A 16,084-nucleotide genomic window follows, 5' to 3' on the forward strand; every position below is an offset into this window, starting at 1 on the left:
CATTTGTTTTCTAGGACTGCCATAAAAAAGTATCATAGACTGGGTAAGCTAATCTACAGAAATTTACTTTCTTACTGAGAGAGGAAGCTAGACATCCAACATCAAGGTGTCAGTAGACTTAGGTTTTTTTTGAGACTTTTTCCTTGGCTTGTAAGTGGCTATCTTCTCTCTATGTCTTTATATAGTTTACTCTCTGTGTCTGTCTGTATCCAAATCTCCCTGTTTATAAGGACACCATACACATTTAGTTAGGGTTCAACCCTAATGATCTCATTTAAATTCAATTAGCCCTTTAAAGGCCTATCTCCAATTCAGTGATATACCAAGGTTCTAGGGATTAGGACTTCCACATATGAATTTAAGGGAGACACTATTGAATCCATAACAGTGGCAAGTTCTTAAAATAATATAAATTTCCAAAACAATTATCATTAAGTCTGCTACTGTTTGGATGCTGAATGCTCCCCAAAGATCCATGTGTCAAAGGCTTAGTCTCCAGGTGGCCCTGTTAGATGGTGCTTTGGACCTTTAGGAAGAGAGCACCTATGCTCCTTAGAAGCTGCCCTGTAAAGGGGTTGTGGACACCAATCTCTTCCTCTTCCTTTTAACTTCTTGTGGTGTAAGTGGTTTCCTATGCCACATGCTCCTGCTATGATATGCTGTCCTCTCCAGTGGCCCAAAGTGACTTGGCCCTTCAATCTCAGACTGGAACCTCCAGAACCATGAGCCAAAATAAGCCTTTTCTCTTTATAAGTTAATTTTCTCCAGTATTTTGTTGCAGTAATGGGAAGCTGACTAATACAAATCCCAACAGAACTTTTTGCGAAACCTGACAAACTAAAACAGTAAAATATGTAAGAAAATCATGAAATAAAAAAGCACAGAGGGGCACCTTACTATACAAAACTCCAAGGCATTCTATAAACCTGTGGAAAGTGATCACAGATAAGAGCGTAAGAGCATTGACCTTGTATGAAACACGAGAGGCTCCATCCCAGTTCAGCTGCTTCCCAGCCTAGTAATCTAAGTAAATTGCTTGACCTTTTGGGTCTCAGTTACCTGATACATAAAATGGTGTTAATAATAGTGATTACCACCTAAGGTAGTTGTGGAGATGAAGTGAATGGTGCCTGGTACATAAGTGAGGGTCAATAAATGTTACAGATTTAACATTAAATGTGGCTATGGTATTATTAAAACAGTATAAAAATGCATAAGTAGATCAACTGAACAAATAAAAGTTCTCCAACAGTGTAACATTTAGATGTGAATTTAGTCTATGAAATTACTGACATTAAAATCTCTGAGTATTATATGAACGATGAAACAAAATGGAAATAAAGGTATTTCTGTGAGAAAATAATTGCCATATATTTAGCAGACACAGAATTAAAGTACGTTGTACACAAAAGAATAAACTACTGAAGAAAAATGGACAAAACTTATGAACTGACAGAAGAGAAAGTGCCAAAGACTGGTGACCATACCAAATCATGTTCAAAATCACAAGTAAAAAAGGAAAGTAGAAATTAAAACACTAAGACATTTTGCCCATTCAGTTGCCAAAAATGTGAAAGACTGATAATATCTACATGACAAGAGACTTGGGATCTTTTGGCACAGAGGCAATGGAAATGTGACTGAGTCAAGTACATAGCGGGTGGGAGAAGGCAGGGTTTTAATGGTGACTCCAACGAGCTATCAGAATGAAGGCACTGACCAAAGAGGAGACCAGGTTGCTTTCTTCATGAAGGGAGAAGCAGGCTTTTATTGGTTTGCTGGAACAGGCTAACAGGTCTCACCACCTTTCCTGAAGGACCTCAGGTGCTTTAAGAGCACCAGGGTAGAGTAGAAGCTAAAGGACTCGAGGTGCTTAAGCTGATGCAGCTGCTGAAAGAATGCAAGAGTAGATGACCAGCTCCTGCAGGCAATCAACATGACTGCACACAAGGCTGAACAGAAAAGGTTAAGGGAGCAAAGCGGAAGACAAGATGCCAAGTCTTGTCATCCCATTCTAGTCACCCGTTAGAAATTTGCAGGCCCAAGTGAAGCTACAGAGTTTCAGTTTTTCCTTGGTGCCATCTAAGGCACTTTCCATAAGTTTCAGGAAATGGGAATTTAGTAATGTAGGTTTTAAAGCACAATGTGGAAATATCCATCAAAATTATAAGGTATGCTTTACTTGACTCATGTTTTACTTGTAGGAATCTCTCATATAGAATAAGAGAGATACATATACAGAAGTCCTTATTCTTTGCATAGTGAATAGTTATTTTTTAAAAACTATAAATACCCAGGGTGATGATAAAGGAGACAATGAAACATTCCTACCATGTAATGTTAAAAAGAATTGTAGAAAACCCCTGAAGAAAGAGATCGAGGAAGACTACCACAAGATGGAAAGATCTCCCATGCTCCTGTATTGGTAGAATCAACATAGTAAAAATGGCTACACTACCAAAAGCAATCTACATGTTCAATGCAATTCCCATCAAAATCCCAACGATATTCATCACAGAAATTGAAAAATCTACCCTATAGTTCATTTGGAAACACAAGAGACTGCAAATAGCCAAGGAAATACTCAGCAAAAAGAGCAATGCTGGAGGTATCACAACACCTGACTTCAAACTATATTACAGGCCATAGCAATAAAAAACAGCATGTACTGGCACAAAAACAGATATGAAGACCAGTAGAACAGAATAGAGGACCCAAATATGAATCCACACAGCTATGCCCACCTTATTTTTGACAAAGGCACCAAAAACATACGATGGAGAAAAGACAGCCTTTTCAATAAATGTTGCTGTGAAAAGTGGTTATCTGCCTGAAAAAAACTAAAACTAGATCCATGTCTATCACCCTATACTAGTATCAACTCAAAATGGATCAAGGATCTTAATATCAAACCTTAAACTCTGAAGTTAGTACAGGAAAGAGCAAGGAATACTCTGGAAGTAAGAGGTATAGGCAAGGACTTCCTCAATACAACCGCAGCAGCTCAGCAACTAAGAGAAAGGATGGACATAAAATTAAAAAGCTTCTGCACAACAAAAGGAATGGTCTCTAAACTGAAGAGCCCACCCACAGTATGGGAGAAAGTATTTGCCAGCTATATATCAGACAAAGGACTGATAACCAGAATGTACAGGGAACTTAAGAAACTAAACTCTCCTAAAATCAATGAACCAATTAAGAAATGGGCAACTGAACTAAACAGAACTTTCTCAAAAGAAGAAATTCAAATGGTCAAAAACACATGAAAAAATGCTCACCATCTCTGACCATAAAGGAAATGCAAATCAAAACCACACTGATTCCACCTCACCCCTGTTAGAATAGCTATCATCAAAAACACCACCAAAAACAAATGTTGGCAAGGATGTGGGGAAAAAAGAGCCCTCATATACTGCTGGTGGGAATGCAAGCTAGTACAACCACTCTGGAAAACAATATGGAGGCTTCTTAAAAAACTAAAAGTAGGCCTGCCATATGATCCAGCAATTCCACTCCTAGGGATATACCAAAAGGAATGCAACACAGGTTACTCCAGAGGCACCTGCACACCCATGTTTATTGCAGTGCTATTCACAATAGCCAAGTTATGGAAACAGCCAAGATGCCCCACTACTGACAAATGGATTAAGGAGATGTGGGTTTTATACACAATAGAATTTTACTCAGCCATGAAGAAGAATAAATTTTATTATTCTCAAGTAAATAGCAGAACTGGAGAACATCATCTTAAGTGAAGTTAGCCAGGCTCAGAAAGCCAAAAATCGTATGTTCGCCCTCATATGCAGACTTTAGATCTAAAACAAATGCAGTAATATTATTGGACATGGGTCACACACCAAGGGGAGGACACATACAGGAGGAATAGGGAAAGGTTGGAAATCCAAAACTTGAAAGTGTTTGATGTCCCCACTCAGAGGAGCTAATACACATAACATTAAAATGACAGAGGCCATTATGGGAAGGTAACCAGGAAGTACCAAAGAGGTCTGCTGAATGAATTTGGGTTGTAATACACTTTTGCATGGAAGCAATGCCAGGAATCTCTCTGTATAGCTATTCTTATCTCAACTAGCAAAAATACTATGTCTTTCTTATTATTGCTTATATCTACTCTTCAACAAATTGGAGAAAATGGCAGGACAGGGGAGAGGGAGGGAGCAAGGGAAAGTGGGAAGAAATGACCCAAACAATGTATGCACATATGAATAAATGAGTAAAGAAAAAAAAAGAATTATAGACACATACATGACATAGGAAGACAGACATAGTGGTGCATATCTCAATCCCAAACTACTTGGGAGGTAGAGGTAGGAGGATCATGTATTTGAGGTCAGGCCAAGCAAAGTTAGAGCAAAACTATATTAAAACAAAATACAAATAAAAGGTCTTGGGTGTGTCTCAAGTGGAAGAGTATTCATTCACCCAGTAAGCACAAGGTTCTGGGCTCAAACCCTAGTACTGAAGAAAAAGAAAAAGAACCCTAGACACACATAGGAAAATGTCTATCAGCTATTATTAAGTATCTGTGATTTTAAAAATATTTATGCCTAAACATTTATAAATACCTAGGAGAAAAGTCTGATATATGCATGTTAAAAATAATTATCCTCAGAAAGGGTAGAAGGTTAGAAGACAAAACTACTGCTAGGCAATCTTACTTTTATATACCTGAGTCACTTGGAATTTTCAAAGTAATCAGGCATTAATTTTATATTTAAAGTTTTAAATATAAGCTACCAGTAATTCTAGCACCAACTCCATTTTCTGGAGGATCATTGCCAATTGCTCTTTGGTGAGATCAGCTATAAACTGAATAGTGAGTATGCACAAATAGCTGAAGAAAGACCAGTTGCCTTGAGAGAAATGACTTATGGAAGGGAACTTTTGTATCAACTTAAGAGTTTGGGGTCTGATATTAAGATCCTTGATCCATTTTGAGTTAGTAGGTATAGGTAAGAACTTTCTCAATGAAACCCCAGCAGCACAGCAACTAAGAGATAGCATAGATAAATGGGACCTCATAAAACTAAAAAGCTTCTGTTCATCAAAAGAAATGGTCTCTAAACTGAAGAGAACACCCACAGAGTGGGAGAAAATATTTGCCAATTATACATCAGACAAAGGACTGATAACCAGAATATACAGGGAACTTAAAAAACTAAATTCTCCCAAAACTAATGAACCAATAAAGAAATGGGCATGTGAACTAAACAGAACTTTCTCAAAAGAAGAAATTCAAATGGCCAGAAAACACATGAAAAAATGCTCACCATCTCTAGCAATAAAGGAAATGCAAATTAAAACCACACTAAGATTCCACCTCACCCCTGTTAGAACAGCCATCATCAGCAACACCACCAACAACAGGTGTTGGCGAGGATGCGGGGAAAAAGGAACCCTCTTACACTGTTGGTGGGAATGTAGACTAGTACAACCACTCTGGAAAAAAATTTGGAGGCTACTTAAAAAGCTGGACATCGATCTACCATTTGATCCAGCAATACCACTCTTGGGGATATACCCAAAAGACTGTTACTCCAGAGGCACCTGCACATCCATGTTTATTGCGGCACTATTCACAATAGCCAAGTTATGGAAACAGCCAAGATGCCCCACCACTGACGAATGGATTAAGAAAATGTGGTATCTATACACAATGGAATTTTATGCAGCCATGAAGAAGAACGAAATGTTATCATTCGCTGGTAAATGGATGGAATTGGAGAACATCATTCTGAGTGAGGTTAGCCTGGCTCAAAAAACCAAAAATCGTATGTTCTCCCTCATATGTGGACATTAGATCAAGGGCAAACACAACAATGGGATTGGACTATGAGCACATGATAAAAGTGAGAGCACACAAGGGAGGGGTGAGGATAGGTAAGACACCTAAAAAACTAGCTAGCATTTGTTGCCCTTAATGCAGAGAAACTAAAGCAGATACCTTAAAGCAACTGAGGCCAATAGGAAAAGGGGACCAGGTACTAGAGAAAAGGTTAGATCAAAAAGAATTAACCTAGAAGGTAACACCCACGCACAGGAAATCAATGTGAGTCAATGCCCTGTATAGCTATCTTTATCTCAACCAGCAAAACCCCTTGTTCCTTCCTATTATTGCTTATACTCTCTCTACAACAAAATTAGAGATAAGGGCAAAATAGTTTCTGCTGGGTATTGAGGGGGGGAGCGGGAGGGGGTGGAGTGGGTGGTAAGGGAGGGGGTGGGGGCAGGGGGGAGAAATAAACCAAGCCTTGTATGCACATATGAATAATAAAAGAAAAATGAAAAAAAAAAAAAGAAAGGGAACTTTTAGTAATACTGTAAGAAGGCTCCTTTCCCCTAGTTTTAAGTTCCCATGTAGAAGGGAATCCACTCAAAGTAATGCTTCTAGCTCTTCTGCCCCCATACTATTTTTCCCCCAGGGAAAACACTGACTTAACCACTCAACTAATACATGGGTTTGGAGCAAAACAGTAGACAGGCCTGCATCTGCTCTTTCTCTCTTCCTGTTTGGGATATGATCATGTGTATGTGCTCTGGTCTACTCTTGGTCATGCCATAAACTTAGGGATCAAGACTCTATCTAATAGGGAGGTGGACCCTGGTTTCCCAGACTGCCTCAGCTGATTACTTCCACACACGTAAGTCATGTCTCTCAAGCCAGCCATTGTTAATAGTTATAAAGCTGTTATTTTGATTTTCAAGTGCTTGTTTGTTCAAATGCTGGAAGTTTGGGGTGGTATAACTTATTATTAGCACCCAACTTCTGATGCTTCTAGAAAATGCCGCAGAATTCATACCAGAGTTTTATTCATTTGTCCAGTAAGCAAAGGGTGAGGTAGGCTCTAGGGACACAGAGAGAGTGGGGAGTCCATAGTGTATTTGGGAGAAAGGCACTTTAAACAAATATAGCATTGTTTTAGGCAATTGGAAGGTAGCGAACAAGTACATAAAGAAGTGATATGACCCAAGTTTTTGAGGGGTAAAAAGACTGATAATAGATTAGTGATGAAGGTGGTAAGAGTATGGGATGTCAGGCAATGGAAACATCTGTGAAGTCAAGTAAGGTGGGGAGGGCTTGGTGCATTCAGGGAGCTCTATGAAGTCTGGTGTAAGTCAATGCAGAATTTATATAGGGGTAGTGTTAGCTAAAGCTGAAAAAGAATAATCAAAACTGTATCATGCAGTACTGTGAATATTTATGCTTGTCTTGAATATAATGGAGAATTTATTGAGGAATATTTAACACTGAAGCAAAATGGTAAATTTTGTCTGTTACAAAAAATCACTCTAATGATATGTGAGAGGTAATTATTTTTCCATACCCTTAAAGCTTAGACGTTAAAGTCTACTAATATGTGATAATTCTATCAGCCTCGTTGAAAATTCTGCCTCTTGAACAATTTGGGCTATTATTAGATATCATGTTGGTATCACACTTTGGTCTGCCAGCTCCTCAAAAGGAATATTAACCAAGATTGACTTTTCAACTTTCCATTTTATCCATCTTTACAATGCCACAATGTACCACCAACACAATTAAAAAAATGAAAGAACTCAAGTAACAACAAAAAAAGCAGTTCATAGCTCAGAAGGGATAACAGATGACTAAATGACAATGACAATCCATTGAGTTAAGGGCAATGATTGAAGTATCAATAAAATTATGATCCTGAAAAAAAAAGGGAGACCTAAAGGTAAGTTGTAATTATTTTATGCGTTAAGATAAATAGCCATAAAAGGATTAAGAGATTTTGTTCTAAGTCACAATACAAGTCAAGAGCAGAGTCTAAATTTAGGTAGCCCTTAAATCTGAATAAGAGTAGATAGATGATAGTAATAATAAGTGTAATATGATTTTCTTCCATATTACAAATTCTTCCTACTACACTACTCATTTTACTGTCATTTTAGCCATTACAATTATGTTTGAAATATAAAATCTAGCTAAATTCCTCTAACTACTTTTAGAATCCAAATCAAAGTAAAATGACATAACTAGGCCAAAACAGGTTTTTGCAGAGCAATTAAATTAGTGTTTACTGTACATTTTAATTATTTTCTAAAACATTCCTCAGCTTCTTTTCTTTGATTTAAATAGTTCATCTTGATATTTTATAAGGAGATCATACACTGTTGTAAATGCCCTAGAATACTGGTGCCAGGCTAAATAAAACAAACAGTACAAACCCTTCAATAAACTTCCTGGATAATGTCATGACTTCCACAGAGCCGTACCACACCTTACTGTTTGAAAGTCAAGAAATTCATGGGCAGCCATAGAGGAATGGTGGTCTCATTTTTTAACCCTTTCCCTCTTTTTGTGCCTCTTTGTATTACTGATATGTGTGTCAAATCTTTCAGAAAGAACAACCTCTGGAACAAATTCCATCTGACCTCGTTATTGTACAACTCTACTGCCTGCAGTTAGCTTTCATGCTTCATATAAGGAAATGGGTAGTGACATCATCTATGTGTGTTGTGATTTTTTGAATTTTTTATTCAATAATTCCACTTTCACTCAATGAAACAGACAATAGAGACTCTCTTTTATCTCTGCTTGTAAAATATTTTGCAAAAGTGTTTATATCTCCCTCTAGAAGTCAGATGGATTGATATGTTGTGGATAGTTCTGGGACTTGTCATCATCTCTGTAATGTCTTATTAATTATAAATTATATTGTCGTTTTGGCACCTGACCACAAGGTTCAGTTCAGAAATTCAACCGATTTATATTTTTATGGCGTATGTACTAAATATCTATCTGTTTAATGGTAACAGCACTGAAAGTAGCTGATAAGTAGAAAAACACTATGTGTCACAGATTTCTTCAGAGGAAATATTCATCACAGTGCTCATATAACTATGAATTTGTACTTGTCAGGTCTGTGACAGGCTGTGGAACATTTCATTTTCCCAGGCAAAGGTTAAACGGTTACCTTTCAGTAAAATATAAGCAAATCATGCAAACATCTCTTGTACTTTTGCTTTCCCTTTTATTCACTCTTGGTACCAAGGAATTACAAAAGGAGAGGATCCTAAACACACACCATGTGTGCTCCCAGCATGTGATGAGTGATGACTAGGAGGCTGGAGCTTTGATTCTGCAAATGTAAGAGCTGAAGAAATCATCCAGGGCAATGTGGGAGATAAAATCTAGTGAAGTAAAACAAAAACTGGTATGAACTGTTTCCCAGAAATTTTTATAATCCTTTATGAGATTCTAGTGTGTTTAATTAACTTGAGTTTATTCTTCTGTGAGGGGAGGTGTTTGGTTTTTTGCCCCAATATTTGAGTCACTCCACTCTTAAGGGTTTTGGCTAGAATCACTGAAATACCATAGGAAAGCTAGCTCTGGAAGCCATTCCAGCCAAAAGTCTAGACCTAGGATTTCAGATAAGGGTAATATAAGCACTCATTCAAAAGTTTACTAGACTGTAAGCTCCTTGAATATTACCACTATATTTTTGCTATAAAATTATACATAAAGAGTGTTAATTACCTTCTACAAATGCCACAGGTGTCACATTAAACATATGAGAACGTAATAATTAGAATACCATTAAATAACTAAAGGAACTATACTTTTTATAAACATTATTATCATTTTCTTTGCAATCATCTCCTCATTTATCATCAAAGCACTACCTGGGATGACATATTAAAGCTTGCTACAGGCCATTTTCTTTGCTGAATTAATTGCTGGATTCATATATAACCATATGGCCACCAGCCATGTTCCATTGAAGTGGTTTGCCTGTAAAATAGGAAAAAATATTTCTGTCCCCTGGGGAGAAAGGGGTAAAACAAAAACCTTTAAAGAATAAAACAAAACAAAATTTGAAAGGCACAGAGATATCTATCCTGTTGCCATGTGGCTTGTAACAATCTTAAGGGGAATCCTAAGATAAGCCCATGGAACTCAGGTGGAGGCTTGAAATCTTCAGTCCTGTTGTCTGCTTCTTTCCCTTTGTGCATTGCAGATGGCACCAGTCATAATGACAGTGCCCTTGACATTGCATAGCAATGAATGTAATGCACCAATGAAGCATCTTTATAAATTTAGTAAAAGATCAATAGAAACCTAAGCTCAATTAGAATATTTATTTAGAGAAAAAAATAACTCAGCACCAGATGTGGAATGTTGGTTAGTTTAAAGTGAAGTAGTCAAATCAGGGAAGCCAGAGTTGTTCTTTAGCCTTCCTCTACCACATCCATGGAACTCCAGAAAGAGGCACCAGAACAGAGACTGGCTTCCTATGGAGGCCAGGGAGCATGAGTTAAATATTCCTCAGTGGGAAGAATACCCCCAAAGATGAACACAGATTCATGGGGCACCCATAGCCTCTACCCATGGTTCTACCTCCTTGGTGTCTACTTAGTTTTCGAGCCCCAGCAGAACAGCCTCTGACATATACTAAGTGAAAAAATGTTTGATTAATGAATGAGGGATATCAATACACTAATCATTGACTCAAAAGAGAAAAGAAAGAAAGTTAAAATATTCAGATATATTAAAATTAAAGCTTAAATCAGTTGTTCGCAGTGTCTTATTAGATTACTATATTTATGGGAAGTTAAATACCTGTAAAACATCAGTATATCTGGATCCAATTCTTTTCCCACATGACTAATGCTTTTTTTCCTCCTTATAACTCAAGAATTAGGGTTGACAGAATTATACAGTTCAGCTATGCTTAGAACGTTTCTAAATATGCTGTAATTTGAGCACTTCTAGATGTGTTATATTTGTGGTTAAAGCTTACACAACAATATTTCTCAGCTATGTTGGACCACATTTGCTTTATTGTTGATTTGCCTCCTATTGTACTATAAAGAAAACTAAAATTATGAGCACACCAAAATTCTTTGCCAATTTTATCAGCATAATTTGATGAACAAATACATCAAACTCCAAACATGATTAAATGAGCCAAATGTTTATAACACGGTTTAATGACTACTCATGCATAATGTTATTTTAATGATTTTGTTTTTCCACCAAAGTAGAGTATGGTGTTTGAGAGCCATGCCAAAAGGGCACACTGACCCCTTCTAATCTCTAATGGATCTGTTATTAGCCTAATAAGGATCTGGTGCTGGACATTTGATGATAGCCTGTATGATTTTAGTGCTGACCATGTGAATATTCATGGTAAAGTGGCAAAAGAGTATGGGCAATTACAACACAATAATGTAAAAGGCAAGCAGGCAAAGTGACTTAGCATAGTCAAAAGTTCACCAGTTTTGCCTTCAGCTAGGATGCTGAAGTCTTTAAATCAGAGATGCTCAAGCAAAGACCCATAACTGTATGCTCAAAATTACTCTCAATGAAAGGAATATATAATGAAATATATAGAAAGTTGAAAAAAAGCTATAAAATTTAATTTTCTCATAATCTATTAAAAAACATCACCAATACTTATTGAAAAAGCTATAAGGGCATAGGTTATATACTGACTTATAATAAAATGTTATCACAGGTAAACTACATAAATTAGAAAGTATTTATGAGACTGAATGTCTACCATGTTTTACTGTATGTTTACATTGTTGTTGTCATATATTTTCCCAGGTAATAGTCCATAAGAATTCTAATATTGCCACAGATTGTCTAAATAAGTCACCACAATTTTATCTACAAGGACAAACATTACATTTACATTCTAGTAGGGGAGACACATAGGTAAGAAATTACAATTCAGAATGAAAAAATGCATCCAAACTAGCCCTAGCTACTTGGGAGGCTAAGTTGGAACCATGGAGAGACCCTGTCTCAAAATAAATTAGTAAATAAATAAACAGTGATAAAATGCAATGAGATCCTTAGAAAAGACACTAACACATAGGAGGAGGAGACAAGGAGGCAACAGAAGGAAGATCTAGGAAGTTGTGATTGAATTAACAGCTAAACTAGGTGTAAAGGCTGAGTAGGAGAATGAGAAGGTGGAACATGAGAAAAGAAGAGGCAAGAAGTTATGAACAATATTTCAGAAAATGAATTGCATCTGTGAAAGCCTGGAAGGAAGGTAAAAGTACAACACTGAAAGAAATAGAAGTTCAACATAGGTAGAACATAAAGCCAATAGCAGAACATGAGAACAGACTTGAGATGAATACAGTCCCAAACAAGAAGGGTCTTATAAGACACATTAAAATCACTGGACTTAGTCCTAAAGACACACCAAAGAGAGGAAGGTTATAAACAGGGATATAACAAAATTACATTAGCTTTTTGAAGTATCTCCCTGACAGCCTTATAAAAGTGAATAGGAAAACACGGTGGAGGTGGAGGAGAAGAGGAGAGATAAGTTACCGAGTTACCCTGATCTGCCTAGGAAGTACTGGTGACAGGAGCAACAAGGATGGAGAAAAACAGGTAGATTTGAGAGGTTTTAGGTGGCAAAATAAGCAGAATTCAGTGATTGATTATATGTGTGACTGAGGGAAAGAGAAGATGCCTCAGATTTTGACATAGGAGCTCAGAGGATGGTGACACCATTTCATTAGTTTAAGTTTAGACAAGTAAGAGAGATGGGGATGGGAAGAAGGGGAAGGAAGAGAAGAGAAGAGATGGAGTTATTTACTTCCTTTTGGAAGTTTTGATTTCTAGGTACCTGTGAAATATTTAACTGTAGATGGCCTGAAAACATTTAAACAGAAACTTCTAGAAGTCAAGAAACAGGTATGAAATTGGGATATGAATTTAGATTACCCATTAGAGATGAGAGATTCTTAACCTGAAGTTTATGATAGGCTTCAATGGGCTCCAGAATCATTTGAAATTATATACAAATTTGAAGGTTTAGTTTTCTCTTGTCTAGTTTCTAATGGTAAAAATTACTAATTCAGTTCAAAGTAATTTCTGATCTCCTTTGGGATTTCCTCTTTTCCTTTGGATTATTTAGAAACGTTATTTTCAAATATCCAGATTTCTTTCTGTAATTGATTTCCAATTTAATTGCATTATGATCATACTCTCTGTATGGCTCCAATCTTTTTAAGTTCAGAGTCTTGTTTTAAGACCCAGTATATGCCTAACTATGTGGATATTCTGTACGTAAGTGAAAGGAATGTGTATTCTGTCATTATAAGGTATAGTCTTCCATAAATGTGACATGTCTCAAGTAAGTTGGAGTGATGTTCAAGTTCTAAATTCTTACTGTTTTTTTTTCTACTCATTCTATCCATTACACAGAAGCGTTGGAATCTCCAACTGTAATTGCTGAGTTTATCTATTTTTGCTTTCAGTTCTGCCAGTTTTTGCTTATTATTAGATGCATACACACAGGTTTGTTTTGCCTTCTGAATGAATTAATTCTTTTATGATAATGGTATGTTAGTGTTTCATTTTGTCTCCTTTACTAGTTTACACATTTTCTTTTTTTAGTAACTAGGGTTACCACTTCAAGTATGAGGTCTTTAAACATGTAATTCCATTTCTCCCTTCCATCTATTGCTTTATCACTATCATATATCTTACTTCTCTATAAAACATCATTTTTAATTTTTCAGTTATCATTTTAAAAGTAATAAGAAAACATGTCACTTAATATTTGTCTTCCTTTCAACCACTTCCAGTGTTCATGCTGTCTTTGAGCAACTCTAAGTTTCCATCTGATATCATGTTCTTTCAACATGAAGAACTTCTTTTAATATTTCTGATAATACAAGTCTTGTGACAAATTTTCCTGACGTTTGCTTATCTTTATTTTGCCTCATTTTTTATGAATATTTTTACTGAATATGGATTCTAAGTTGACAGGTTGTGTGGGTTTTATTGTTTGGGAGAGTAGTTTGTTTTACTTTTGGAGTTTCAAAGATGACTTGCACTGTCTGGTAAGAAGTCAGTAATCTTTCCTTAATTTCTTTTTTTTTAATGTGTTTTCCCCATGCCTACCTGCTTTTAAGATTTTCTCATCACCATTTATTTTAGCAATTGATTATGATGTTCTTTGGCATAATCTACTCTGTGCTTAACCTTCTTGAATCTGTAAACTTATAGTTTTCATCAAATTTGGATGAGTTTTTGGCATTATTCCTCAAATATTTGTCTGTGCCTCCTTTTCTTTTTTTTTTTCTTTTTCTTTTATTATTCATATGTGCATACGAGGCTTGGTACATTTCTCCCCCCTGCCCCCACCCCCTCCCTTACCACCCACTCCACCCCCTCCCTCTCCCCCCCACCCCCTCAATACCCAGCAGAAACTATTTTGCCCTTATTTCTAATTTTGTTGTAGAGAGAGTATAAGCAATAACAGGAAGGAACAAGGGTTTTTGCTGGTTGAGATAAGGATAGCTATACAGAACATTGACTCACATTAATTTCCTGTGTGTGCTTGTTGCCTTCTAGGTTAATTCTTTTTGATTTAACCTTTTCTCTAGTACCTGTTCCCCTTTTCCTATTGGCCTCAGTTGCTTTTAAGGTATCTGCTTTAGTTTCTCTGCGTTAAGGGCAACAAATGCTAGCTAATTTTTTAGGTGTCTTACCTATCCTCACCCCTCCCTTGTGTGCTCTCGCTTTTATCATGTGCTCATAGTCTAATCCCATTGTTATGTTTACTTGGGTTTCACTGTATTAGAATGCTTTGTATTGTCCCATTAGTTGGAAGCGCTAGCCATTTTTACCAGCCTTCTTTTCTCTCTTTGCACTACTTTTTAAGTAAAACTTTCTATTTCTCTGTCTTCAACCACTGATCTTTTCTTCCTGCTTTTCTAATATGCTTGTAAGCCTATCTTGGTATTTTTAAGATCTTATATAGTTTAGCTCTCAAAATTCCAGTAAGTTTTTTTTATAGTTTCCATCTCTTTCCCAATTATATTCATTTTTATTTTGAATTATATTTATGTTTTACTTTAACTATACTTCCACACATCTGCTTAAAGAACAAATACCTTCTGCAGCATTATAAACCAGCAAACTGAGAATAGAAGGGTTGACACAATTGCTATTTTGCCAGTCTTAGCTAAAAGATTTTTGCCTATCCAAGGGCAGCACTGACTGTCACAAAGTAATGATTAATGAAAGGTCAAGACAACAGTGAGTGAGAGTTTTCTGACATGAATTTAGTTGTTATTTAAACTATAACCCAGTTAACATGCTTAACTTATTAGAAAGTTAATATTTGTATCAACTGCATGAAAAGCTCTTTCAAGTACTAGCTTCATTCTCAGATATTTAAGTTTTAACAATGCTCCAAATATCAACAGAAGTATGTTGGTCATAGTATGTCACAATTTCCCCTAAAATCATAATAGTAAAGATAATGGTCAGAAAATTAGAAATGATTTGGAAAATAACTTTCCAAGTAAAATGAAGCCTGCAATGGCTATGAAGCAACATAAATAAAAAACTAGCTACAGAGCCATTTTCTGGAGAAAACAGAAGCCAGTCAATGTGGCCAGACAAATGAAGACTTCATGGGATCCACCAAGGCAACTTTCATTCAGCCCTGGAATAGTTACTGCCAAATAAAAGGTATGTAAGACTTAACTCAATTTGTCTTACTGCAAGCTTTCGTGTAGAATTATAATGTGTGATAAAGAATGCCAAATGGTACAATTCTGTGATGCAAATGATACGTTAGGAAACCAAAGGGGATATGAATAAATATTTGAAACTATTAAAATTCAAGCATTTAAAGGTTGATTAAAGGCAAGTATATCTTCCATTAACCTCATAGATTTTAATTTCCTCCAAGTTGAAGCCACTTAAGAAATTCCAGTTAGCCCAGGTGATTAAGAACTGAAGTGTTGCTCTATGGTTTATTTTGGTTTCTTGGTTTATTTGTTTGTTTCTGAGGACTGGGGTAAGATCGCAAATCACTGCTCCCCAAGCTACCTCCTCAAATAGCCCCAACTTTGGTATTTAAGGTATTAAGGGCCTTTGGTAATTACAAAAGTGTTTATTTTCAGCAGTGTCTGTACTTTTTCCTTTAGCTAAATTATCATAGAGCTTTCATTCTTCAGTCTAGACTGCACTATATTTTAAACAACTGCAGTACCCACATTTGAGAGGACTCAGTGGACCTTGCTTATCCTTTCCATTTAGAAGTCTCTTGCT

At 36.4% G+C, this 16,084-nt stretch overlaps 1 long non-coding RNA gene across 2 annotated transcripts in view; it reads left to right on the top strand.

The window, feature by feature from the left end:
* The first annotated feature begins 15,171 nt into the window (after positions 1 to 15,171).
* Positions 15,172 to 16,084, top strand: part of LOC141416454 (uncharacterized) — a 34,207-nt gene continuing 33,294 nt past the window's right edge. For both annotated transcript variants that reach the window (XR_012441177.1, XR_012441178.1), the window contains exon 1: positions 15,172 to 15,499. This is a non-coding gene — a long non-coding RNA (uncharacterized lncRNA). The remainder of the gene's footprint in view (positions 15,500 to 16,084) is intronic.

This window comes from Castor canadensis, chromosome 14 (assembly GCF_047511655.1).
Source record: "Castor canadensis chromosome 14, mCasCan1.hap1v2, whole genome shotgun sequence".
Classification (NCBI taxonomy): domain Eukaryota; kingdom Metazoa; phylum Chordata; class Mammalia; order Rodentia; family Castoridae; genus Castor; species Castor canadensis.